General features: G+C 45.0%; 5 non-coding genes across 5 annotated transcripts; 4 read left to right on the top strand and 1 right to left on the bottom strand.

The window, feature by feature from the left end:
* The first annotated feature begins 13652 nt into the window (after positions 1-13652).
* On the top strand, positions 13653-13725 carry trnav-cac (transfer RNA valine (anticodon CAC)). Its single transcript has one exon. It is a non-coding gene; the product is annotated as a tRNA-Val (tRNA).
* A 634-nt stretch (positions 13726-14359) lies between these two features.
* Positions 14360-14431, bottom strand: trnad-guc (transfer RNA aspartic acid (anticodon GUC)). The gene has a single exon. It is a non-coding gene; the product is annotated as a tRNA-Asp (tRNA).
* A 1196-nt stretch (positions 14432-15627) lies between these two features.
* Positions 15628-15700, top strand: trnav-aac (transfer RNA valine (anticodon AAC)). Its single transcript has one exon. It is a non-coding gene; the product is annotated as a tRNA-Val (tRNA).
* An 847-nt stretch (positions 15701-16547) lies between these two features.
* On the top strand, positions 16548-16619 carry trnae-uuc (transfer RNA glutamic acid (anticodon UUC)). Its single transcript has one exon. It is a non-coding gene; the product is annotated as a tRNA-Glu (tRNA).
* A 451-nt stretch (positions 16620-17070) lies between these two features.
* On the top strand, positions 17071-17143 carry trnav-cac (transfer RNA valine (anticodon CAC)). Its single transcript has one exon. It is a non-coding gene; the product is annotated as a tRNA-Val (tRNA).
* The last annotated feature ends 7864 nt before the right edge of the window (positions 17144-25007 follow it).

A 25007-nucleotide genomic window follows, 5' to 3' on the forward strand; every position in this document is an offset into this window, starting at 1 on the left:
TCATTGTGCCACGTGATGAGTATTCACCAGGCTCGTTCAGTCATTAGTCACATTCCATCGTTTGCCATAAGCAGATGCTGCAAGGTGATGTGGATATCAATTCCCAGTCTTGTGGACGAGGACAAAAAGAGCACACAAGGGCTCATCCGCGAGTTGAACCCAGGACCTCCCACACCCTAAGCGAGAATCATATCCCTAAACCAATGAGCCACGGCGGCACTTGCCATTTTATTCTGTCAACGAGCTTGAGGACGGGGGAGAGGCATCATTCGCTCGTCCAGTCAGACCTTCATCAATAAGTCAAGAAAGCTGCAATTACACGACTGCCTTGCAGACGAAGGGCAGTGAACTGCAACTGGTAAGAGGGGAACAAGCGGCACTAGGCGACACCGAGGCATAACCCCAGCAAGGGGGGTTAGCTTGCATGGTACAGCGCTTGCTTTGCACGCGAGAGGTAGCGGGATCATTTCCCACGTCCTCCAGGTGTGTGCTTAGAGCTTGATGTGCCGAAAGGTGTCCTTTAGCCTGTGGTCACGCCTTGTATGGAAAGCGTCATGCAGCTGTCAATCATTTCGCAGCCACGCCCCCTCTTCATCTTCTCTCTGCCTTAAGCGTCTCCGCCACTCTCTCTTGACATTTCATGTCAGCATGTCAGAAGTCCGAGTGACGTTTTTAATGGCTGAGTGAGGGCACGATGCTGAAGCAGAGAGGCCACTTCAGCCAGAGAGACTTGTGCTAGGTGAGATCTGAAAAACGGACTCGCAACAGAAACAGACCAAAAAAGTATCGGTGAGATCAAAAGGCAAATGCAACATCCAGCAGAGGGCGTCTAAAGATTAGGGAACGGGCGACTGAAATCCATATGAGGCAAACTTTCCGGCTGTGTACTGCAGCTGGCCTCGTAGGCGTAGTTGGTAGCGCGTCAGTCTCATCGTCTGAAGGTCCTGAGTTTGATTCTCACACGGGGCAGGGCTGCTTCCTCTCTTGTTCTTTTCAAACACTTGCGGCAACTGTTCGCTCATAACCACGTCTGGAATGCGTGACCTTTACACGGGGGAGAAGCAATGCCGCATCCCTTTTCTAAAGAACATTCACATTCAGAAATAAGTCAAGAAATTTGCCATTACTTTAGCTCGCGCTTCTGTCAGCCTGCCCATGTTGCCAAAGAAAGATTCACTCGGCGTCAACATGACAGAACAGCGATCACTTGAAAACACTGTTCCACACTCCGTAAGCAAGAACTTCAGTGTTTGCAGTCACCCGATATGCCGATAGTCAAAGGAGCACAAAACACGAAGCGTCAAAAGACAAGATGAGTTGATGGAAAGAGCGTTGAATTGATGAGCACAAAAGTTCACCTCGTACAATAGGCAACGAAGGTCCCGGCGTCATCATCGCACTTGAAAGGACTGCCTTGCAGACTAAGGGCAGTGGGAGGTTGCTGTTTTGAGATGGAGGCATTGGGATGGTGGGCCGAGATCTATTCTTCTTAAGGAATTCTTCATCGTGAAAGATCGGTCCACAGGTCATCCAAAGAACTTACAAATTTTTGGGACTCAGGGAATCACGTGCTTCCGGAAGGGAGTGAAGTGCTCAAACACATGACATGCCCCCTTGATCTCACATGCACAATTCTGCTGCAACATGCACAGCTACCGTCCACACCAGGCAGTGGGGCTTCAGCAGAATTTGCTACGCTACCTGCAATTACATATCCAGCTGCACACATATACATGGCCCCTCTGTCCTTTTCAGGATCTCAAAAAAAAGCATAGCGTGGTTTTCCTGCAACCTGATTGACCGCATCTCCCTCAGAATGTGCCCCGTTGCATTCATTGCTGAAGCAGGACGGAGGCTAACGGGCATGCCAGAACAGTTAGGCTCAGCGATCTCTCCAAAATATTGTGGTTGTAGTGGAAGAAATATGGTTTAAATTGTACCTTGGTATTTCAAACTCTCTCTAGAATGTTATCCATTTCTATTTTATTTTGACAGGAACTGGCTAATGACACTAGATGAAAAGAGAAGAAAGAAAACACAACGTTTCGGCCGTGGAGCCTTCTTCAGGTGTGAGGGCTCCACAGCTGAAATGTTGTGTTTTCTTTCTTCTCTTTTAAGCATGGAATAGACCTATTACTTGTTCCTTTGCAGCCTACGCATGCTGACACAGCTCCCCACCTGAACTGCTAATGATGCCTGGTAGTTTGTGGTACTTGGGTATTGTCTTATGTTTGCTCAAACTGCATATGTGTGATTGCATATTTTTGGGTATTTTCAAATGTCAATATTTAATTCACTGACATTCCTGTATGCTTGGAAGAAAGGTAGATTGGATTTGGCACAGGACGCCTGCCCATATTTGTTGATCATTTTTGGGCTGGAAAAACAGCCACAAAAACAGTCATAAAAAGTGTATGAAAAAAGCTCTCTCCAATATTTCCCTTCTCTTCGCCATGGTTACACTGCCCGTTCTTTCCGTCTTTTGTCCTTCTACAAAGATTCCAGGGCTCTTTTTCCACCATCTTTTTCTTCTTCTTCTTCTTCTTTTTCACAGCCTTAGTCCCAGACTGTCCTGGGGTCAGCTGCTTTGGTTGCTCTTCTCCATTTGTCTCTGTCGAGCACATCTTCTTTACTCACTTCACATACCTCCATATCTTTTCTCACACAATCTATCCATCTCTTTCTAGGCCTGCCTCTTCCTCTGTTACCTTCCACCTCAAATTCCATTACCCTCTTTGTTACTTCCTCAACGTCCCTCCTCATGATATGTCCATACCACCGTAACCTCGCCTCTCGCATCTTCTCAACCACATTCACCACCCTACATCGTCTACGGATTTCTTCATTTCTGATCTTATCCTTCATTGAAATCTGCAGAATCCATCTCAACATCCTCATTTCAGTTCTTCTCATCAAGTTCTCTTCCCTCTTTCCAACTGCCAAGCATTCAGCTCCATATAGTAGTACAGGTCTAATCACAGTCTTGTACATTTTGCACTTTAACTTTCTGGGAATTTTCCTGTCACAGATTATTCCAGTTATCTCTCTCCACTTGTTCCATCCAGCTTTCACTCTTTGTTTTACTGCCTCCAGTGTTTCTCCTCCCTTTACCAGTTTTGATCCAAGGTATTTAAAGTCATCAACTTGTTTCAGTTTTCCTCCATTTGTCTCCTCATTATTGGTCATAGTATCTCCTCTTCTCTCCATTACCATTATTTCAGATTTTTCTGCATTCATTTTCAGTCCACCTTTTTCCAGACTCCTCTGCCATTTGAACACTTTCTCCTGTAGTTCTACTTCTGAGTCTGCCATCAGTGCCACATCATCAGCAAAGATGAGTTCCCAAGGCACTTCTGTTCTTACCTCCTCTGTCAGTGTGTCAATAATGTTTATGAAAAGGAAAGGACTTAGTGCTGATCCTTGGTGTACTCCAACTGTGATTTCAAACTCTTTTGTCTCTCCCTGTTGTGTTATCATCTTCGTAGTTGCATCTCTATAGGTTGCTTGAACTAACTTCACCATGCTTTCTGGTACTCCTTTCTTCCTCAAGCACCAATAAACCACCTCTCTGGGCACACGGTCATATGCCTTCTCCAAGTCCAGAAAGGCCACATACAGCTTTTTCCCTTTCTCTAGTGTCTTCTCCTGTAACTGTCTCATCACAAAAATGGCATCTGTTGTGCTTTTCCCCACTGAGAATCCAAATTGTGAGTTGTGGATCCTGATTATCTTCCTGAGTCTCTTGTCCAGAATTTTTTCCAGGATTTTCAATCCATGTTCCAGAAGTTTTATTCCTCTATAGTTTTTACACTCCATTGGGTCTCCTTTCTCCTTGTAGATGGTAACCATACTGCTTTTTGTCCATTCTTCTGGAATTCTCTCTTCCTTTGCAATATTGTTTAGCAATCTCGTCAGCCACTGAATCCCCTCTTTTTCCACCATAATATCAGAATTTTTTTTTTCTCTTTTAAAGGCTGTAGGTGGGGTGTGATGGACTGTACCACTATCATAGAAGATTTTTTCAGGACACATCGCAGTTCCATAGTAGAATTTATCAATAGTAGAATTCCATAGGACATTATTTACCAACATATTACCCAGTGTGAGACTCTGCCAGTAAACCTCAGAGCATTGAGTTCTCCACTGATAAAGATGGCTGTCTGAAGTCATGAAATCCACTGCTGGGATGCCTGAGAGACAGTAATTGAATCTTGGCTGGAATTAGGCTTTCTATTAGTGTTGATCTTTGGGAATTATGTGGTAAAAAGGGAAAACTCCTTTACTTTAGTCAATTTGAATGTTCAAATGTACAGAACCTGCAAAACTAAGCAATGAAAAAAATCCATCACCACTCTCATGATAGCATAACTCATAGTTTCTGCTGTTGTGTAACAATACACACTTTCAATTTTCTTATCGCCTGTCTCCAGAGAGAATGTTGTTAGTGCTGATGACCTTGAATTAGACCTTGTTGACTCTGTAAAACAATCTTCCTCTGCTTCGATTTTCACTCAGATTGATTTTGTTCTCAGATTATTCCTGGCAGGACTGAGTTTCTAGGAAATGAAAAGTGAAAGAAAAAGTACAGAAGATCAGCCCTTGAATATACAACATTGTGCAGTGAGATTGTTAAATGTATTAGCTGCTATCCCGTGCTAGAGCCTGTTGTGGTAAGCAGTGGATGACAGGATCTAGCACAGATACTAATGAAACACTGTTGAAAGATAAAACACTTGAGTCTTATTTTAGTTTTCTATTTCCCTTTCATTTGTGATGTACTGTACAACAGGCCACAGAACATGCACAAAAACAGATATGCACACATTCACACCAGGCAATGACAGTCTGCCCAGTCAGAATCTGAGCTGAGGTATCAGAATTCTGAATTCCCTGAATTCTGTCATGGATCATCCACAATAAGGGCAATGTTTGAACACGAGGATCCCCAGGAGAGAGCCTAGTAACATAAATCTTGGAGCAAAAGCAGATGATTATCTTCATAGTTTGTGTGGTTGAGCCAAAGTTGAGCATGAGGATATGTGAGTGTAGTGGAAATCTAATGAGTTAATTGATTCTTAAAAATGTAGAGAGCTTTAAAAAAAATATATTGGTGCTTTTAGATAATATTTCAAGGATATAACTGCTATGCTACAGTACGTGCAGAATTTTAGAAAACAGTTCGTCAACAAAGTACACTGTTTAGGTTAGTTTAGAAGACAATGTACCAAAATAATATATGCTGTCTGGGTCATTAGAATTAGCTGAAAGTAACTGATAAGCTTTGAATAACAAATCTAGTTTTCTTCTCTCGCTCTATGATGTAATCTGTTTTCTCTTAGAGAAAGGGGAAGTTTTAGAAGGGACCAAGTGCTGAACTTTTTTACAGCGCAACGTCTTATAAAAACCCTGTACTGCTTGTAACAAATTGAGTCTCTGATGCACTTTGCGAAGTGGCAGCAGGGCTCCCAATATTGCAATATTGAAATAAAGACCTTACTCAGGTGAGAACTCTCTCTTGTGGCTTCCTTGATAGTTAAATTTCCATGACAATTTGGGGGCTCGTCCGGGATCACAAACCTGAACGCGAACGGCTGCTGAAACTCCATCCGGACCCGGACAATTTTAGCAAATTGGACGAACCTCGGAGGATAAACTGTTTATCCTTCCAGAGACGCGTCTGGAGAATTGGCAGCTGTCTGACGTCAGTAAGTGATCCTTAAAAATTAATAGTTTGAGAAGCGAGCCACAGGGGTGTTCTCACGCGGGTTTGATGAGTCTGGGACTCATATAAAGAACTTATCTTAACACAGACGTGTGGTTTTTGCTCTGCGGAGTAGTTAATGTGATAAGGTTCTAAGTAAGGCACCGATCGGTAAAAATGGGAAATTAAAATTCAGAGACGAAAATGGGACCGAGCAGTCCAGCAAAAGTACATGTACGACAAATTCGGAGAAACAATTATAGCCTGGGTTAGGGAAAAAAATTATGTTCATGAACTGTAAAGCTAGGGTAATAGGTGTAAGGGAACTTGCACATAATTTATATATGATAATTAGGGGCCCATAACTATGAAGGATCTTTGTAAGTGAATCAGAATGGACAGAGGAAAGTTGAATTAGGAAAAAGAAGTTTCCTGAAGAAGGGGAAACTTAGAAGAGAAGGAGAAGAAATGAAAGAAAATGAATTGGAAAACTTATTTAATGGAAAGAGGAATCACAGAAATAATGGGAAGCTTAAAAAAAGACTAGTCTTGAAACTAAAGAACAGCAAACTGCAGCTAAAGTCATGGCCATGCGTACTAAAAAGAAAAAGTCTCCACCGAAATTAGAAAGCGGTCCGGAGCCACTTGTTTGTGAAATACCAATGTGCACTTTTTCAGGTCCAGAAAGAACTCCACCATATGTACAGTACATTGACATTGGTCTCCTAGTGAATTATTTGCATTAGTTAAGTCTTTTCCTTAATTGCCTGATGATCGTAAAGAATTTAGAAGAAAGGCAAGCGCCTTGTTCTTGATTGTCTTAAGCCTAATTACAGTGACATAACCTTGTTGCTAGATCATATTGTTCCTAAAGGTTTTCAACATCCTCTAAAAAGGAGGAGGCAGATTGGCGGATACGTGACCCAAATGATGAAGAAGTATCCATCTAAATTAAACCACACGGACATGGGGAGGAAAAGTTAGGCGGCCGCTTCTAAAAAGAGGTAAGGACTCCTCTTTTCTAAAAAGTCCCTTGTCCTCTCCATGTTGCTGTGGTGGGTTCAGGGTTTTCCTGAAGCTGAAGCGAGTACAACAGAAAAATGAGTTAATGGTGTATGTGTTTTAGATGCCTGTTTTGTGAAGGTGGGGTAGAAAAGGAGGGATTGCTGAAGGAATAGCATCTCGCCCTGCCCGTGCGAAAAAATCCAGGTGTTGCATCCTGGTACACGACTGCAGTACGGCTGAAGGTAGCAACTAGAACTGTACTCGAGGAAGAGCCGAAAATGGTAACTCGATTCAACTGTGTGTTTAAAGCCAGGATTTGGAACCTGGTCCGTGTTCCCGAATTGTGATAGTTCGTCAGTTTGTCTCGACTGGGGGATTCCGCGGGGCGCGTGGGAGACGTGAAAATGGTTTGGTGTGAAGGAAAAAAAAGTTTGATTAATCCAAAGTGAAACTTAAAAGAAATATTGACTGTCAGACGGAATTTAGGCTGAACAGGAATGTAGAAAAGTGTATGAACCTTTGGATAAAAATATTTAGAGGAATATTTGAGAATTCAACAGAATATCATAGATGAGACGCAAAAATCCCTGATGGAAAAGCTAAAAGCAATGGCTGAACGAAACGAAGTTGTATATGTAGAAAAAGAGAAAGCAAAAGAAGAAATAGAACGCCTTAAGAGAGAATCTGGGAGAAGGGTGGGAATTAGTGTGGAGATTTTTGAAAGAGCATTACCCACCGAAAACTGATTAGAGAAAATTAACAGCATGTCAGCAGAAGGAAGTGAGGATGTTTTCAGATTTTACAGAAAGGTTTATAGCTTTATGGATAGTATACTCGGGGTTAGCCGATGAAAAGGAAGTGAATGAAGATACTTCCACAGTAATAAAACAAATTTACTTGAGTTGGTTAAAACCTGATGTTGCCAAGAATGTGCAACTATGCTTTCCTGATATTACGAACAGAGACAGATGTGATTTAATAACTCGCGAAGCATGCATGCAGAACTGCGAGCGCTGCAAATGGGTGGTAAAAAGACTCCCAAGGAGGAGAAAAGGGAGCCGCCAGTTTGTCGAAATTATTGTGCGACTTTAATGTTATACCGAGATATAAAACCTCAAAGACAGAACTACTAATAAGCTGGTGTGCAGTTACTAAAAAAAAAAAAATGTGTTTTTTGGAGAAATTGTAAGAAAGAGGCTTGATTTCACAATTAAAGAACTTGTCAGAAGCTGAAACGAGAGCCGTGTGTGAACTAACAGTTTTAATCTAGTAAGCCCCTCTGTAGCCTTCCTAAATTTATCTCAGGATTTAAATAAAAGTGAAATAATCTTACAGTGTGCAGTAACTGTGGGGCACAGGAGCACAGCTGTCCTGTTTTTAGACTAAAACAGCATAAAGATGTGATATAACGTTTTCTAATGGATAACAGGAGGCTACAGGAGAAGGAGTGTAAGGGTTGTGTTTAAAGCAAATATAAGCTGTCACAGTCTGCTTGGGTAAAGATGTACAGTTTCAACTACTGATGTGGGTGGGGGACACCCCAGACCTATTTTAGGCCCAGACTGCAGCATTTTATAAGGAATAACTGCATGAAATAGCATTTATGTAAACTAACTCAATAGAGTTATGTGATATTGTGATTGTTTTACCTAATGAGGGAATCCATAAGGCCGGACTACTCCAAGTATTGGATCTTGAGAGGAAAAAAAGGAGTATAAAACCAACTACATGATAAAGCCAGGGTGAATGCCTTCTCAGAACGAGCTTGTCTAGTGACGTACTGGTTTAAGGGGGGTAGTGCAGTCTAAAGACAAAATTGCCTTGACCCCTGCAGCAGAAACCGTTTTTGATGTTTTGAAACAAGCTTTCTTGCAGGCACTGGCTCTGGACTGGATTCCCTCAGACGGATCATCTGTATGTAATCTGTATGTAAGTGAAAGAAATGGGTCGTGAGCTGTTGTGCTGGTGCAGGAGCATGGAGATAGGCATCGTCTGGTGGGTGGCCCGGTGGCCAAGGGGCCGTGTTTATGTGTTGTGCAGGCTACCTGCCTGGCTGTATAAACTGTGAATAATCTGGTGTAGAACTAGCAGACCGAATGAAAAGATTTAATTGAAACTTGTAAATATGCTAAATGGAAAATTGTAGCAATTTATATAGACTGTATATATACATTTGGTGTATGCCACAAGTTTGGATGGCAGTGAAGGAATAGGGATTTCCCCAACATGGCAGGGACTCCAGTTAAGAATGCTGGGTTTGTCTCTGAACTGTTAGAAGCTTTGCAGCTGCTGACTGAAGTAGCTGTGGTAAAGTGTAAATCACATAATAAAGAAATGTTTCCAGTAACTCGAGGGAACAACTTTGCAGATGTAGCTGTCAGGTGAGCAGTACTCGTAGAACAGGAGTCTGAGACCCCTGTGAGACCTCTGTTGGTGAAAAGGGGACAGCTACAGGATATTCAGGCTGAGGCCTCTAAAGCAGAGAAAAGGACATGGTTAGAAAAGAGTGTGGTGCTGCCAGCACACTGGACGCTCTGCATGCCCTCACAGCCTAATGCCCTTTATAGCTCGACAAATGCACTCTGTCGGACACCTGGGTGGGGACCGTGTTTGAAGCAGTACCCACTTATGTGGTATCTCAATGTGATGCTTATCAAAGGAACTCAACTACAGTTCAGGTGCAGGTGCTACAGCTCAAAAGGCCTGCTCCTGAGAAACCTTTCACGCAGTAGCAAATGTTTACAATTTACAATTGTAAAGGGAAACCTTGGCTCTTATCATCTGTTTTCCCAGTGGGTTGCTGTCACTGCCTCTGTGTCTACCAAACACTTGATGATGGAGATAAGCCCTCAGTGGGCACTGACCTACCGCTTGTATTATGATCAAGGGACAGGCTGTGGCTGGATTATTCGGGGTGAGATGGACTGAGATCACCCTCAGTCTGCTGGAACAGTGGAATGAAGGAACAGAACTCTAAAAGATCGACTAGACATCAGAATGAAGGAACGCCATGGAATGCGGGCTGGATCAAACAGAACTGTGTAATAGAGCCTGTTTGATATCATCACAAGCCAATCAACAAAACTTCCTGGAGGGATGAATTTGGCTAATGGATTGTTAAATTTGCTAATTCTCTATTGTAATATTGTAGGTTGTTAATTGAAGTGGTGCATGGGGCTGGTGAACAGGTGCTGGACACTTGGAGACCTCCAGTAGAGGGAAGACACGACCTGATACCTGGCGAGTGGGTATGGTGAGGAAGATATACCCTGCCAGATGTTGCAACCCTGCTGGGAAGGACCATATCAAGTGCAACTGACTACCGACTCTGCCATCTGAGTGACAGGACGAGATCGCTGGATCTACGCATTGCGCCGACACCGAACCACTGCACCAGAGACTGAGTGAACATTAATTATTATATTGTAACTGTTTCTGTGTTTGTTGAGCTTCCTGAGGGGGGGCGACAGTGTACCTGTTAAGTGTAATGAGTTTTACTTTGATAAAATGGGGATATGGAATCAATACTTTATCAGTCAGCCACAAATAATAATCAGAGCTCATGTTGGGATTGTATTGCTATAGAAGATGCTCATGGGAGTAATCCCCTTTGATAGAGGTGATTATTTAGGTTTATTGGCATGGGTAAATAGCCCTTCTTTTAGTCTGAGTGTAACTCAGATATATTAAAATGGAAATAACTGTATGCTCCTCGCTATAATCACAGTTTTAGGCCATTCTCTATTAGGGTGATAGACAGCTGTTTAGGTGAGCAAAGACTAAACAGTACTTGTATTCTAGACAATTATTAGCAAATGAATGACTTAGCAAAGCACATCTATGATGAAGAAAAATATATATCATAATTATAATCCAGATAATTGGGGCATTGGTGCATGGCTACAGTCTGTGCTAGGAACCTGGAGAGGGTCTCTGGTTCAATACATATTTGTGTGTCTGGTATTATTCGTTATGATCATACTGTTAATAACCTGCTTGAAAAACATGTGGACTAAAGCTGCTGCTTCTGTGCTAATTGTACGCCCTGAAGGGATCATGAAGGTCAAAAAATGATTTCATGGGAAAGGTTCTCTTATCTAGTGGCAGAACCTGATGGGTAGAACAATATAGTTTTAAGGGGGGTTACCCTTGGGAGTGATTCCCCTAGATGCACATTATTATTATGGTTTGTTTGTTCTTAATAAGATGTTTTGCAGGAACTGACCAAAGAGAAATTTTACAACTTCAGCTAGAATTGTTCTGCAAAACGGCACAGCTGAGGCAGTGGAACAATGTGTAGATTTTTCTAAGAGTTATTACCCAGCTGTTGACCAATCTTGTAAAAAAAACCCTAAGAAAAATGCTGGGCTCCAGCCCACAGGGATTTACCTGTGCTGTAAGAACTAATGCGTGAATAAGGAGACTGGATTCTGGTGAAAGACAGGAAAAAGAAATGGTGTTCACTCAGGTGGAGGGGGCCGTGCCAGGTGCCCTGAATTCATGCTTCCCACTGTAAAAAGGTCACAAACGAACTGAGCAAAGAGCAGGAGTGATGTCTCCACAGGGATAGATGGGGATCACCTGCTTGGGACTGATGTGCACAGCCTTTTTCCTTTTTATGTGGAAGCCTGTCACCACCCAGAAAGAGGAAGAATCTAAACGTGAAGCCTCTTTGTATACAAACTGGCTGAATGAAACTGATAATGAGGGGGATATGAGTAATTTGTGGTACAAATTTATAAATTATACTGTAAAGTTAAAGAAATTTAATGCATCTTGTTATGTATGTGCTTTAATGCCTCATTCTACAGCCTCACCCATGCAACTTTTCCCCCGACCAGTTGATAGTCACATTTCTGAATGCATAAGTCTAGTGGCAGGATTTCCAAAGCCAGATCCAAGATCTTTTCCCACCTTCACCATAACGTATTTGACCTACTCAAAGGGGCATCCATATGCAGCCGGCCTGAAGATAAATAAGTCTACTACAGTAGCATTAGGCTTTGTTTCTCCCAGTGATCCAGCAGTGCATTTTGCTATTCACTTCAATGTTACCAGTAAAAAAGCAGAATGTCCTCCTTTGTGGGATTACCTAAAGAATCACATTACCTGGACTGATTCTCCTGTTAAAATAGCAGTTTACCTGCCTTCTAAGGTTAATCACTCTTATTGCTATGAGAATAAAGGTCGTGGCCCCTCAGTAGGAAGAACAGGAGGCTGTAGCGCCACGGTTACTAACCATACTTTATCTAATGGAACTATGGTTTTGATGGATTGGTATTGGCAATGTGCTACAAAAGTTTATGATAGCCTTCCTCCCCAGTGGAGAGGAGTGTGTGCTCTAGTCACGCTACACCACTCCATTCTCATTGTCCCAGTAAACTCTTACTTGTTAAATTCAATGAAGCCCCTTCAGAGGGAGTCAAGGGTTAAACGCGCTCTCAGTTGGGCTGACAGATATGGTCCAGATATTTCTAAAGTACCAGAAGACCATAGACTATTTACTGCAGCTGAAATGATTTTTTCCTCAGGACTGAGTATTCAGGCAGTAGCTAATGCCCGCTGGTTACAAATTACTCGCTATGAAATGTACTCGTTTATTAACATCACGTTAGAAGGCTTAGACGCTATCAAACAAGAATTAAGGGGAGTTAGATTAATGGCACTTCAGAACAGGTTCGTGCTGGATCTACAAAATGCAGCATCTGGAGGAGTCTGTGCTTTAATAGGAGACTCCTGTTGCACATTTATTCCAGCAAATGAAAATGATTACGGAAATCTTACGCTTGCTATTCAACATTTGAAAGAACTGAGAGACAAGGTGGACAAAGAAAGAGGCATTAAAGATACACCTGCTTTTCTCTCTTGGTTAGAATCACTGTTTGGGCCGGGGGGAATGTGTTTTTTCAAGTTACTAACACCAATTATAGTAGCTGTGATACTTGTCTTCCTGTTTTTGTGTTGCTGTTCGACTTGTATTATTCCAATGCTTCGCAATATGATAATGAATATGTTTGCGCATCAGTATGTTCTGATAAAAACGGAAGAATCTGAAGTATGGGAGCCTCCTGGGAGTCCATATGAAGAATCTAACTTTTAATCATTTTCAAGAATAAAAAGGAGGGAATTGTAGTGGAAATCTAATGAGTTAATTGATTCTTAAAAATGTAGAGAGCTTTGCAAAAAAATATATTGGTGCTTTTAGATAATATTTCAAGGATATAACTGCTATGCTACAGTACGTGCAGAATTTTAGAAAACAGTTCGTCAACAAAGTACACTGTTTAGGTTAGTTTAGAAGACAATGTACCAAAACAATATATGCTGTCTGGGTCATTAGAATTAGCTGAAAGTAACTGATAAACTTTCAATAACAAATCTAGTGTTTTTCTCTCGCTCTATGAGGTAATTTGTTTTCTTTTAGAGAAAGGGGAAGTTTTAGAAGGGACCAAGTGCTGAACTTTTTTTACAGCGCAACGTCTTATAAAAGCCCTGTACTGCTTGTAACTAATTGAGTCTCTGATGCACTTTGCGAAGTGGCAGCAGGGCTCCCAATATTGCAATATTGAAATAAAGACCTTACTCAGGTGAGAACTCTCTCTTGTGGCTTCCTTGATAGTTAAATTTCCACGACAACCCCCTTCCTTGAAATGGACTCCGTGAATGCTTTTACTGCTGCCACCCTGATGAAGGCTCATTCAGAGGATGGCTGGCAGGAAATTGGTAAGAAGAAAAAGAAAAAGAAGAAGGTAACAGGTGAGACCGAAGAGAAATGTGTTTTGTAAAGACTGGTTCCACTTTCTTATGTAATATGGATCTAAACATAAGGCGTGCTGGTCAATGGAGAGAGAGCACGGTCCATCAGCGCTCCCCAATAAAGGCACTGGAAGCAGCTGAATCGCATTGGCGAAGCTCAGCGCTGGGCCGCTGGGCACATCTGACCACAGTTTCCGTAGTGTAGTGGTTATCACGTTCGCCTCACACGCGAAAGGTCCCCGGATCGAAACCGGGCGGAAACAGACCAGACTTCTTCTGTCGCCACGCACAAAAGGGGATTTGGGATTCGCCTAGCGCTGTGATCAAACAGACCCACTCACCTCTTAGTGTGGCGGGATCTGCACAGTGCATGTCGCAGCGCATCCTGCTTTCACTTCAATGCGCGTCCTGATGTACCCCGGTCTCCCGCGTGACAGGTGGGGACAGGTGACAGGTCCACGTGACAGGTCCTATACTAACGAGGAAGACATCTCTCTCTCCGACCCCCGGCATCGTGTCCCGACCCAACGTGCTGGAAGCCGACTCGTGCTGTGATTCCTTTACGGGGCAGAAATGACAACCGAGGAGCCGAGAGATCATTTCAGCATTTCGCGTCTGAACGGAAAACACAAACGACCAACTCGGAATGATTTGCCTTTGACGCTTATCAAAGCGTTCTTTGTGCATCGAACAGACCCACTCACCTCTTAGTGTGGCGGGATCTGCACAGTGCATGTCGCAGCGCTCCCTGCTTTCACTTCAATATGCTTCCTGATGTCGAGTCGTGTGCCGTGCGGAGGCTCTGAAAGCGAGAGCAATGAAAAGGTGCACGACGCTGTGTTAGAAAACAGAGAAGTGAAAGGCAGTCCTTTCTCTAAGGAGGTAAAAGAAAAGCTACTCCCCGTCGGGGAATCGAACCCCGGTCTCCCGCGTGACAGGCGGGGATACTTGCCACTATACTAACGAGGAAGACATCACACGCTCCGACCCCCGGCATCGTGTCCCGACCCAGCGTGCTGGAAGGCGACGCGTGCTGTGATTCCTTTACGGAGCAGAAATGACAACCGAGGAGCCGAGAGATCATTTCAGCATTTCGCGTCTGAACGGAAAACACAAACGACCAACTCGGAATGACTTGCTTTGGACGCTTTTCAAAGCGTTCTTTGTGCACGACAACTGCGCCGCCTAGCAGATACAAATGGGTTGTACAACTTTGAAGTAGCAAATGGAAGAGGGCTAAGCCTCCTCTCTCTTAGCCCAGGTTCGATCTGTCTCCCAGAATCACCAGGGCGCACGCACACACACACACCCGTGCCGTTGAAGTACTCTGCTTCATTTCTAAGGGCAACTCAACATTCACTCCTACCCCGAGTGCAGAAAAGACAGCGTCTGCAGCAACAGCAGCTCAGGTCTCTGCACAGGAGCTAAGCTGCCCCCATCTCCTCTGCTCTGCGGCTCCTACGGAGTGGAGTCCTGCCTGGAGCCGTGTTTGCAGGCGGCGGCTCCCCGCACCCTGTCTGTGCGTCGTGTCCAAGAGCTCCTGGGAGGAAGAGAGAGCCCTCCGACTCGGGGGCTTTTCCACGGTCTGTGTGAGGAGGGGCGGGTGTGTCCAGCAGCTTATCAAGCGGAAGCCTGGGGCGGCGGAGAGCTGTGATCGTGCAGACCTTGAGGTGTCACCTCTTTGTCTGCTTTCCCGCCCTCCCTCCACCCAAGCTCTGCTCCAAAGTAGCCCGGCAACCCCTCACACCTGCACGTGTCACAACCTAAGGTGTGGTCATGAGACACCCATGGGGTGTTGTTCTGTTCTTGCTAATTGTTTCCTGCCCGTCGCAGGCAGGAGTCCATGCGAGGAAGAAGCGCTGGACAGAGCTCAGAGGGCGCACCTGGGTGGCTTTCCTTCTGAGTGACGTTCCTGCAACACTCTCCCGCTACTCTTGGTGCGCTCATGCCGCAACACAGGAAGGCTGGAGCAGGTGGCTGTGGGCTCTGTGCACCGCCGAAATAGCTCAGCTGGGAGAGCGTTAGACTGAAGATCTAAAGATCCCGGGTTTCGGTGTTTTGTTTCATCGCGCCCTTTGTTCCTCTCTCCAGCGCCCCCTGCCTAAAGTGACGCGTCCCTTTCTCAGCCCGAAACGCAAGCGAGACACCAGCAGCAGTCCCTGCAGGTTTCCGTGGTGTAGCGGCTATCACGTTCGCCTAACACGCGAAAGGTCCCCGGTTCGAGACCGGGCGGAAACAGCCTCGTTTTGCACGCTCCTGTACTTCACAGAGGTATTGAGCGACCGGTCATTTGTTCCCAATGTATTTCCGGTGCCTTCATGCACTCTTGTACCAAACGCACGTTCCTTCTGTATGCGGAGCCGATCATTTGCAATTGGGCTGTGCCGACAGATCAGGACGAGCTCTGTCGGCTCAAAAGCAGCGCAGGACCTGCAACAACAACAGAAAGATTAGCATCCAGCGGGGGCTTCTTAGTGAGCCCAAGATCTCATCAAGAATCGGCTCCAGCAACAGGGCTGGGCGCATTGTTCCATTCTCCGACCACTCTCGGTGTAAACAAGTCCCTCCTGGTCTCTGCTTGAATTGCACTTTCCTGCGTTTGCTTTGGTGTAACTGGCTTCCCCTGCATGGGCGAATGTGAAGAAGATCCTTAGTAAGTCATTGAAGAAACCCGAGAAGAGGTCGGAGTGGTCTCTGTCGTTCATCAACGATCCAGTCAGGCAGTACTCCTCTGTAAAGCGCCGTTCGTTCACATCAATTGGCTTTTTTTTGCCTTCATTCGTGCAAGTAGTAAAAGCAGACACCCCTATTCTGCCTTGACCCGGATTCGAACCGGGGTTGTTGCGGCCACAACACAAAGTACTGACCACTATACGATCACGGCGAGTTACCGATACACACGTGGCAGGGCGGAAAAGGCTGTGCTCTCTTCGTGTGACATAATTCGGGAAAGTCCTGACGTTGCATTTCAACTGAGCCCCAGTATACATCGACCCTTCGACACTCTGAGTGACAACTCTCTTGCGTGTTTTCTCATATTTCTGTAGTTTGCTTGCATGATGCCCGGAACAGAAGGGTTGTGCACTCCCATATGGTCTAGCGGTTAGGATTCCTGGTTTTCACCCAGGCGGCCCGGGTTCGACTCCCGGTATGGGAACGTGTAAATTTTGCCTCCTGCTTTCCAAAAGATCAGCACTGTGTACGAAGGAGCCGCATTAAAACTACTCAACGTGCAAAACGTGCGAGAAGAGGGGGCGCTTGTTTCCAGCCGAAACTTCTCTCGTGTGAGACGAGCTGACCATCGCTGCAGGAGGTGGGAGGGTCACTCTGGTAGACAGGGCTGACCTTCGGCAATAGGATTTATACTCTCCAAGATGATATTTGCACTTTCTGGAGAGGCGATTTTCTCCACTTCAGTAGCCCGATTTCGTCGATTGCGTGGAGAGGGCTGTAGAATGTGGCGCCATCTTTCCTGCTCCGTCCATGACAGGCGTGCTGGTCTCTGGAGAGACAGCACGGTCCATCAGCGCACCCCAATAAAGGCACTGGAAGCAGCTGAATCGCATTGGCGAAGCTCAGCGCTGGGCCGCTGGGCACATCTGACCACAGTTTCCGTAGTGTAGTGGTTATCACGTTCGCCTCACACGCGAAAGATCCCCGGATCGAAACCGGGCGGAAACAGACCAGACTTCTTCTGTCGCCACGCACAAAAGGGGATTGGGGATTCGCCTAGTGCTGTGATCGAACAGACCCACTCACCTCTTAGTGTGGCGGGATCTGCACAGTGCATGTCGCAGCGCATCCTGCTTTCACTTCAATGCGCGTCCTGATGTACCCCGGTCTCCCGCGTGACAGGTGGGGACAGGTGACAGGTCCTGTACTAACGAGGAAGACATCGCTCTCCAACCCCCGGCATTGTGTCCCGACCCACCGTGCTGGAAGCCGACTCGTGCTGTGATTACTTTACGGAGCAGAAATGACAACCGAGGAGCCGAGAGATCATTTCAGCATTTCGCGTCTGAACGGAAAACACAAACGACCAACTCGGAATGACTTGCCTTTGACGCTTATATACCTCTTAGTGTGGCGGGATCTGCACAGTGCATGTCGCAGCGCTCCCTGCTTTCACTTCAATGTGCTTCCTGATGTCGAGTCGTGTGCCGTGCGGAGGCTCTGAAAGCGAGAGCAATGAAAAGGTGCACGACACTGTGAAATAAACATTAATAAACGCATATATAACGTCGAAAACACATCTAACACTAGGAGTATACAGCACTCTGCACAGTGTACGAAGTAAATTATTTTCGCAGTAATTAATTATATTTACTATATTTATTATACACGTGTAAATTAATTACTGCGAAAATAATTTACTTCGTACACTGTGCAGAGTGCCGTATACTCCTAGTGTTAGATGTGTTTTCGACGTTATATATGCATTTATTAATGTCGTCGATTTTACGGTTGCAATTCGACGTTGATTATACGTCGAGGCGACGTATATATACGTATAGCCGTATTTTCGGCGTGAATATACGTATATTCGACGAATCAATGCCCACAGCTTGGCATACAAGGGTTTTGCGGAGGGGTCTTGCCACCTGCCTGAAAAAAAAAACAGTAAAATGTTTGAGTGCCTATAGAGTTTCTATTTTTATTTTCTTGAGAAAAGTTGATACCATTTCCTGGAAACCCCGTCCCCCATCAGTGCGCGGTGCCCGGGGAAAAATCTGTAGGGGGGCGTCTGATATTCTGAGCGGGGGTGATATTTCGGTTGAAACGGAGCTGTACGGTGCAGCTACCCAAATGAAATCTCGCAGCTATGCCATTAATTAGTGCTTTATGATAGAAGATATCGACTAGCAATCTGGTATTTGCGATGAAGTTCAGTTTCACATTTTTCGTCACTCTCACTGGAGAGTATTGCCTGGAGCGAAAAGTACCATAAGCGTTCATTTTTGCAGCTACATGGACGTTCTGAATTGTTAAGAAAAAATGTTGTAAAACCAACAGAAAGCACAGACTGCTATAACTAGTCCTAGTTATATAACGATTTTAAGTATAATGATAAACTACTGCAAGGAATCGGTCCACCTGAGCAAACAGGATCGTAATGTTGACACTCAATAACGACACTGATATGTGCAGCTCCTGGACGGATAGCCCTCCTGCCCATCAAACAGACTGAGTGACTGTTCGTGTCATTTAGTGTTGTCTGACCATTGACAAAGTACAACTATTTTTTAGGGCGCAAATTAAGTTAGGTAAATCTTTTTGCCCAAAACTGAAGGGGCAACATTCCCCCCTCCCCCCGTGATGCCAGGCCTGTCCCCATCCTATTCCATAATGTCATTATATATAATACCATACAACAGTGACCGATCCTTACTAACTACATGCGTTAAAATTGCACATCAGCTCATAGCAGGGGGCACATAGCCGCGATGTATTATCAATGTTATATTTCAACCATAATATCGACAACATTAATAAACGCATACGTTGAGAAAATATCGAACCCAGCATATTTTCCGGTTATATACCACAATGCATTGCTAGTATTCGTTGGTCACAATTTTGGACACGTTTTTCAAACGTAGAAGTATATCCGCAAATATCTCAGCAATCCTCTTTTGACGAGTAAGTATGAACAATAATAATACTATCTGAATACATACAGATCTTTCTTAATATTATTTTGATAAAAATAGTACGTGAATAAGCAAAAAATGGCACATAAAATAGTGTGAATGGGGAAGATGACACAAAATTGTTTTGCCGTTTCTCTATTCTTATTCTATGTTGTACTTTCAAACTTTGGGTACTCTTTAATTAGGACAGACTTTATTGCTCAACTGCTATGATGCAAGCCAAATTTTATACATTTATTTCAGTTTTGAGCTTAGTAAACCGTTCACTTTTTAGATTATACTAAAGAAGATAATCATCATTTATTTGGGAAGTAATATTATACAATTTTCTCCTAGCTGCGGTGCTGAAGTCCCACCCTACATCAACAGAAAAAGAAATAAAGGAGCATGCAATGTGTTACTTGAAGAATGCATATGTAAGACGGGGGGCCAGGAGATCTGGACACTGAAAATAATAGGTTTTTGGTTCTAACTGTTAGGACAATTAGACAGGGTTTGCAAATAGTGGACAAAAATCGTCTTAACTTCCATTGTAATATTTTTTTTCTTGGAAATATAGAAGTTGTACATTTTAAAATGTATATTTGAATCAAAATGTGGTTTTGAGTTAGTGTGTTAATGTAATTAGTTTTGTGTTTGTCATTACTATACTGTATATTGCCATGTTACCAGAATTTGTAGCTGAAGTTTAAGACTAGTTGTGTTTTTTATGATTATTGCCCATATGTTGATTGTTGATTGATTGTATACAATGTATAATTTGAAATACATATGTTTCAGGTGTGAATGTGTATTTTCAGAATACATTTCTAAACCTAATCATTGGCTTGGTTTACTTGTTTCTACGCCTATAAAATCTATCTTTGATGTATAATAGACCTCTACCCATATACGTATAATAGACCTTTAATGTTATCCGTATAACAGACCTCTACCCATATACGTATAATAGACCTCTAAAGTTATACGTATAATAGACCTCTAAAGGTATACGTATAATAGACCTCTAACCATATACGTATAATAGTCCTCTAAAGTTATCCGTATAATAGACCTCTAAAGTTATCCGGAACTCCAACCATATATGTATAATAGTCCTCTAAATTTATCCGTATAATAGAACTCCAACCATTTATGTATAATGAACGTCTAAACATAGACGTATAATTGACGTATAACTTTAGACGTATATTAGAATTTCATTCTAGACGAATTGTAGACCACATTTAGACGTCTAAGGTATGCGTTTAATAGACGTATATTATACGTCTTTTGCCCACTGGGACTACTGAATGGCGTAGACCTGAAAATAAAACTCAGGCGCAACAGAGATGCTTTCTGCTTAATGAACAACATCGGAGAACACAAACTGAGCGTACTCTCTGCATCTTTGTTTGTGAACGCCGAAGCACTCCTGACGGTCGCACCACTAAATACCTAAATACCCCATAGACCGCGTACAGATGAAAGTCTTCAGCCTGCCTGCAGGGAGCCATGTGTGTAACCAAGAAAACCTCTTTCTCGGACAGTTACCCAAAGTGGTAATTTTGGGGTTTGTGGACAAAGCGGCATTCAGCGGCAGTTTTACACAAAACCCCTTCAAATTTAAACACTACAACATTAACTTTCTGGCTCTCTACACGGACGGTGAACAAATCCCGACTAAACCGCTTCAACCGCTTCAACCAGACTTCCAGAATGGACATTGCGTCGGTGAATATTTTAATCTGGTGGAAACATCCGGGAAGCCTCTGAAAGTCTTTTTTTGTGTGTAACAAAGTTGCATTTTCATGTCCGGACGGGGAGACTTTATCATTCCGACATGAAGCCACCCTTAAGTCCTCTGAGGCGTGTCTGTCTGCAAGGCTTGTATTTTGGAAATGTTTTTTTGAAACGGAGAACGACTTTGAAATAGGCTTCCGCCGGCGCCTCGCGATCCAGGTAAGATTGTAGCAAGAACGCAGCGGTGGCGGGGTTTGCTGTAGTCGTGGCCGAGTGCTTAAGGCGATGGACTAGAAATCTATTGGGGTCTCCCCGCGCAGGTTCGAATCCTGCCGACTACGTTGTCCACCTCCTGTCGTTGTGTTCTGGCGCAAGCAAAGAAGCGCACCTCTTTGCTGTTCCTGGTGGTTTTAAAACGCCAAATCGCTTGTACCCGCTGCCTTGGAAATAAATTCTTCAGCGTCTGCAAATGGCATTTTGCAGCTGGAAGCAGATGTCGACGCGTTTTGCACAGAGCACCAAAAAAGCGTCTTTTTTGAAGGTCCAGGCACTGAGCATTGGTGATTTAGTGGTAGAATTCTCGCCTGCCACGCGGGAGGCTCGGGTTCGATTCCCGGCCAATGCAGTAGCTTTTGCAGCGAGCGGCTCCATCACTTGCATCCCCTTGCAACTTGCAACTGAAAACCCACTGAAGCTAAGCAGGTGTGAGCCAGGTCAGTACCCGGATGAGGGTGAGCTACAGGGAAAAACAAAGCTTCCAGCTGGAAGCGGTGTTAATGGTGCCGGCGGGGGGGCATTCACCCTGAGGTCTGTGCGGGTCCCAATTCCCCAGCATAGTGACAGAGAAATAAACATATTTTGGCAACTTTGGTCACCCCCATTTAACTTCTGGGGCAGGAAAAGCACACTTTTCAAAACTTGTTTTTCAGCTCGAAATAAACGTATTTTTTCAAACCTTGGAATCCCAATGTAGCTGCCTGGCTCATTAGAGCCCACTGAGTCAGCCCTTAACCCCACTGTGCAGAAGCTGTCAAAACGGGTTTTTCAGCAGAAATAAACACGTTTGGGCAACTTTGGTCACCCCCATTTAACTTCTGGGGCAGGAAAAGCACACTTTTCAAAACGTGTTTTTCAGCTCGCTGTGACCTCTGTTTTACATCTCATCCAAAAGACAGCGCCCTTTTACAACACAGCGTCTCTGTCACTATCATAAGTGACTGCCATCATAAGAATATGAGTCCAATATTTTAGAATATAGTCGGAATGACTTCTAACCTTACCTGTGGTGTCTTTAATCCCTATTGCTCAATGCATGGTGTACGTACTGCATAGATGTGTCTTGAGAATGAGGAATGGGCCCCTGAGACCGTCATTTACCTGTTTCACAAATGATCGTATTTTACTAGAGATTCTGTTTGGGATTCAGATGTGCATTCGGACAGCAATCCCTTTCAAGAAATGATACGTACTGGATGAGGTCAAAGGTGCTGGAACACTGTATTTAGGATGTGTTTGCAGTGATTGTGTGTCTCCTGCTTCATCGCAGTGATATATAGATGTGCTCCTGTAATTTATTGGTACATGCCCAGGGCAGTAAGCAGTCTGAGGATTTATTTCCAGACGGCATAGAGCAGTGAAGCAGTGAAGTAGTGCAACACACTGGATCATTATATTATTAGAATCTATTCTACTTAAATTATTACATTATACACAATTTGAGTTCATTTTAAAAAGTAAAAGGTAATGAAAGGAATGCATTTTCATAAGAAAGATAATACCGATATGCATGTGATAATCTTCCTTATATCATGTAGTGCGTCAGTTGGACACTTTGTGGGCTTGAAATACAAAGCAAATCATGTTCTATGGTACAAGTTAAATACAAAACGTAAGCTTTTATTTTAATTAGATTTGTTTATAAAGCATAAGCAATCATTTATTACATTAATATATGTGAAAATGACATTTTAGCATCATAATATTACATAAAGGTCTCTAGCTTCAACACAGTGATATATATATATATATGCTCAGTAATTTATTGGTACATGCCCAGGTCAATAATCAGAATGAGGATTTATTTCCAGACGGGCTACAGGTAGTGTTGTGAAATACTTCAACACACTGGATCGCAGATTTAGACCCCCTGCACTCTTACTCCTTAAAAACCAAAGAAATGAAGATATGTAGCAATCACATTGTAACAGGGGTGACAGTGACTTAATGCTTATACTAGTGGACTTTTGGTACCTTTAGGGTACGGTGTTCCCTGAAGGGCTCTCAAACCCCGCATTTCAGATGCCTAGCTGTATCACTGATGTGTTGCACCTCAGAATCACTTTTAACCTTACCTCTGGTATCTTTAATCCCTATTGCTCAACGCATGGTGAAAGTATTGCATAATTGTGTCTGAAAATGAGCAATGGGCACCTGAGAGACTCATTTGCCTGTTTCACAAATGATCATATTTGACTAGAGATTCTGTTTGGGATTCAGTTGTGCATTCTGACAGCAATCCCTTTCAAAAAACGATACATTCTGGATGAGGTCAAAGGTGCAGGAACACTGTATGTGTTTGCACTTATTCTGTGTCTCTAGCTTCAACACAGTGATATATATATATATATGCTCAGTGATTTTTTGGTACATGCCCAGGGCAATAATCATTATGAGGATTTATTTCCAGATGTGCTAGGGGTAGTGTTGTGAAATACTTCAACACACTGGATCGCAGGTTTAGACCCCCTGCACTCTTACTCCTTAAAAACCTGAAGCGTCTGGCGTCTCGCCGACGTCGAACACCCCCCTCAGGCTGTACTCGTACTCGGCTAACTGCTGTGGAACCCTGTGTGAGAAGCCGTTGGCCACGGTGACGGCTGGCGACCCACGGACGCCCCACTATCGGCCGGCTCCAGCCCCAGCTGGTCCTCTAGAGCCTCCCCACACGGCTCCTCCTCCCGGGCCTGGTAGGGGGCCAGCCGGTCTTGGTGCAGGACCACCACTCTCCCCCGTGTTCGCAACCGGACACGGTAGCAGACCTCGCCCACCACCCAGAGTACCTCAGCGGGCCCCTCCCACGACGGCGCCAGCTTAGGGCTGAGGCATTTGCGGCGGCGCGGGTTGTACACCCAAACCGAGTCCCCGGGCTGGAAGGCAGGCCCCCTGCAGCGCAGGTCGTAGTGCCGCTTCTGCCGGACCCCCGCCTGTGTCAGGTGGGTCCGTGCAAAGCTGTGCACCTGCTGCATCCGCTGCCGCAGGTCCCATTCGTAGTCCGGTCCAGCCAGCGGTGCCGACCCGTCTCCGGGCGACGGGCCGAAGACCAGGTCCACCGGGGTTCACATTTCCCGGCCCAGCATGAGTGAGGCTGGGGTGCACCCGGTGGATTCCTGGACCACGGTCCTATACGCCCAGAGTGCAAGGGGGAGGTGGCGGTCCCAGTCCCGTTGGTGCCGGGACACCAGGGTGGCCAGCTGGGTGGTGAGCGTACGATTAAACCGCGCCACCAACCCGTTGCTCTGGGGATGCAGAGGTGTGGTCCGCGTCTTAGTGATCCCCAGGCACTGGCACACTCTGGCGAAGACCTGGGACTCGAAGTTACGCCCCTAGTCACTATGTAACTCCTCCGGCACCCCCAGCCTGGCAAACATCCCCTCCAGCAGTGCATCGGCCACCGTGGGGGCACTCTGGTCCGGGAGGGCGTAGGCCTCCGGCCACTTCATAAAATAATCCATGGCCACCAAGACGTAGAGGTTCCCGGCCTCGGTGCGCAGAAACGGGCCCAAAACGTCCACCCCCACCCGCTCCATAGGAGCCCCCACCTGGTGTTGTTGGAGGGGGGCCCGAGAGCGCTCGGGGGGACCCTTCTGCGCCACGCACACTGCATACGTTCGGCAGTACCACTCCACGTCCCGGTGGCAAAGACCCCAATAAAAATGGCCTCGGAGGCGCTACAGGGTTTTTTTACCGCCAAAGTGCCCCACGCCCGGCTGGCCATGCACTGCTCGGAGCACCGCCCCGCGGAGCGACCAAGGCACCATCAGCTGCCACCGTACCTCGCCACTGGAGGGTACCCGGCACCCCCGGCGCAGCACCCCGTCCTTTACCTCCAAGGCCTCCCACAGGGCGCAGGGGGCCTTGACGGACTTTGGGTGTGGGGCGAGCTTCTCTCGCGT

This window comes from Lepisosteus oculatus, unplaced genomic scaffold (assembly GCF_040954835.1).
Source record: "Lepisosteus oculatus isolate fLepOcu1 unplaced genomic scaffold, fLepOcu1.hap2 HAP2_SCAFFOLD_60, whole genome shotgun sequence".
Lineage (NCBI taxonomy): Eukaryota > Metazoa > Chordata > Actinopteri > Semionotiformes > Lepisosteidae > Lepisosteus > Lepisosteus oculatus.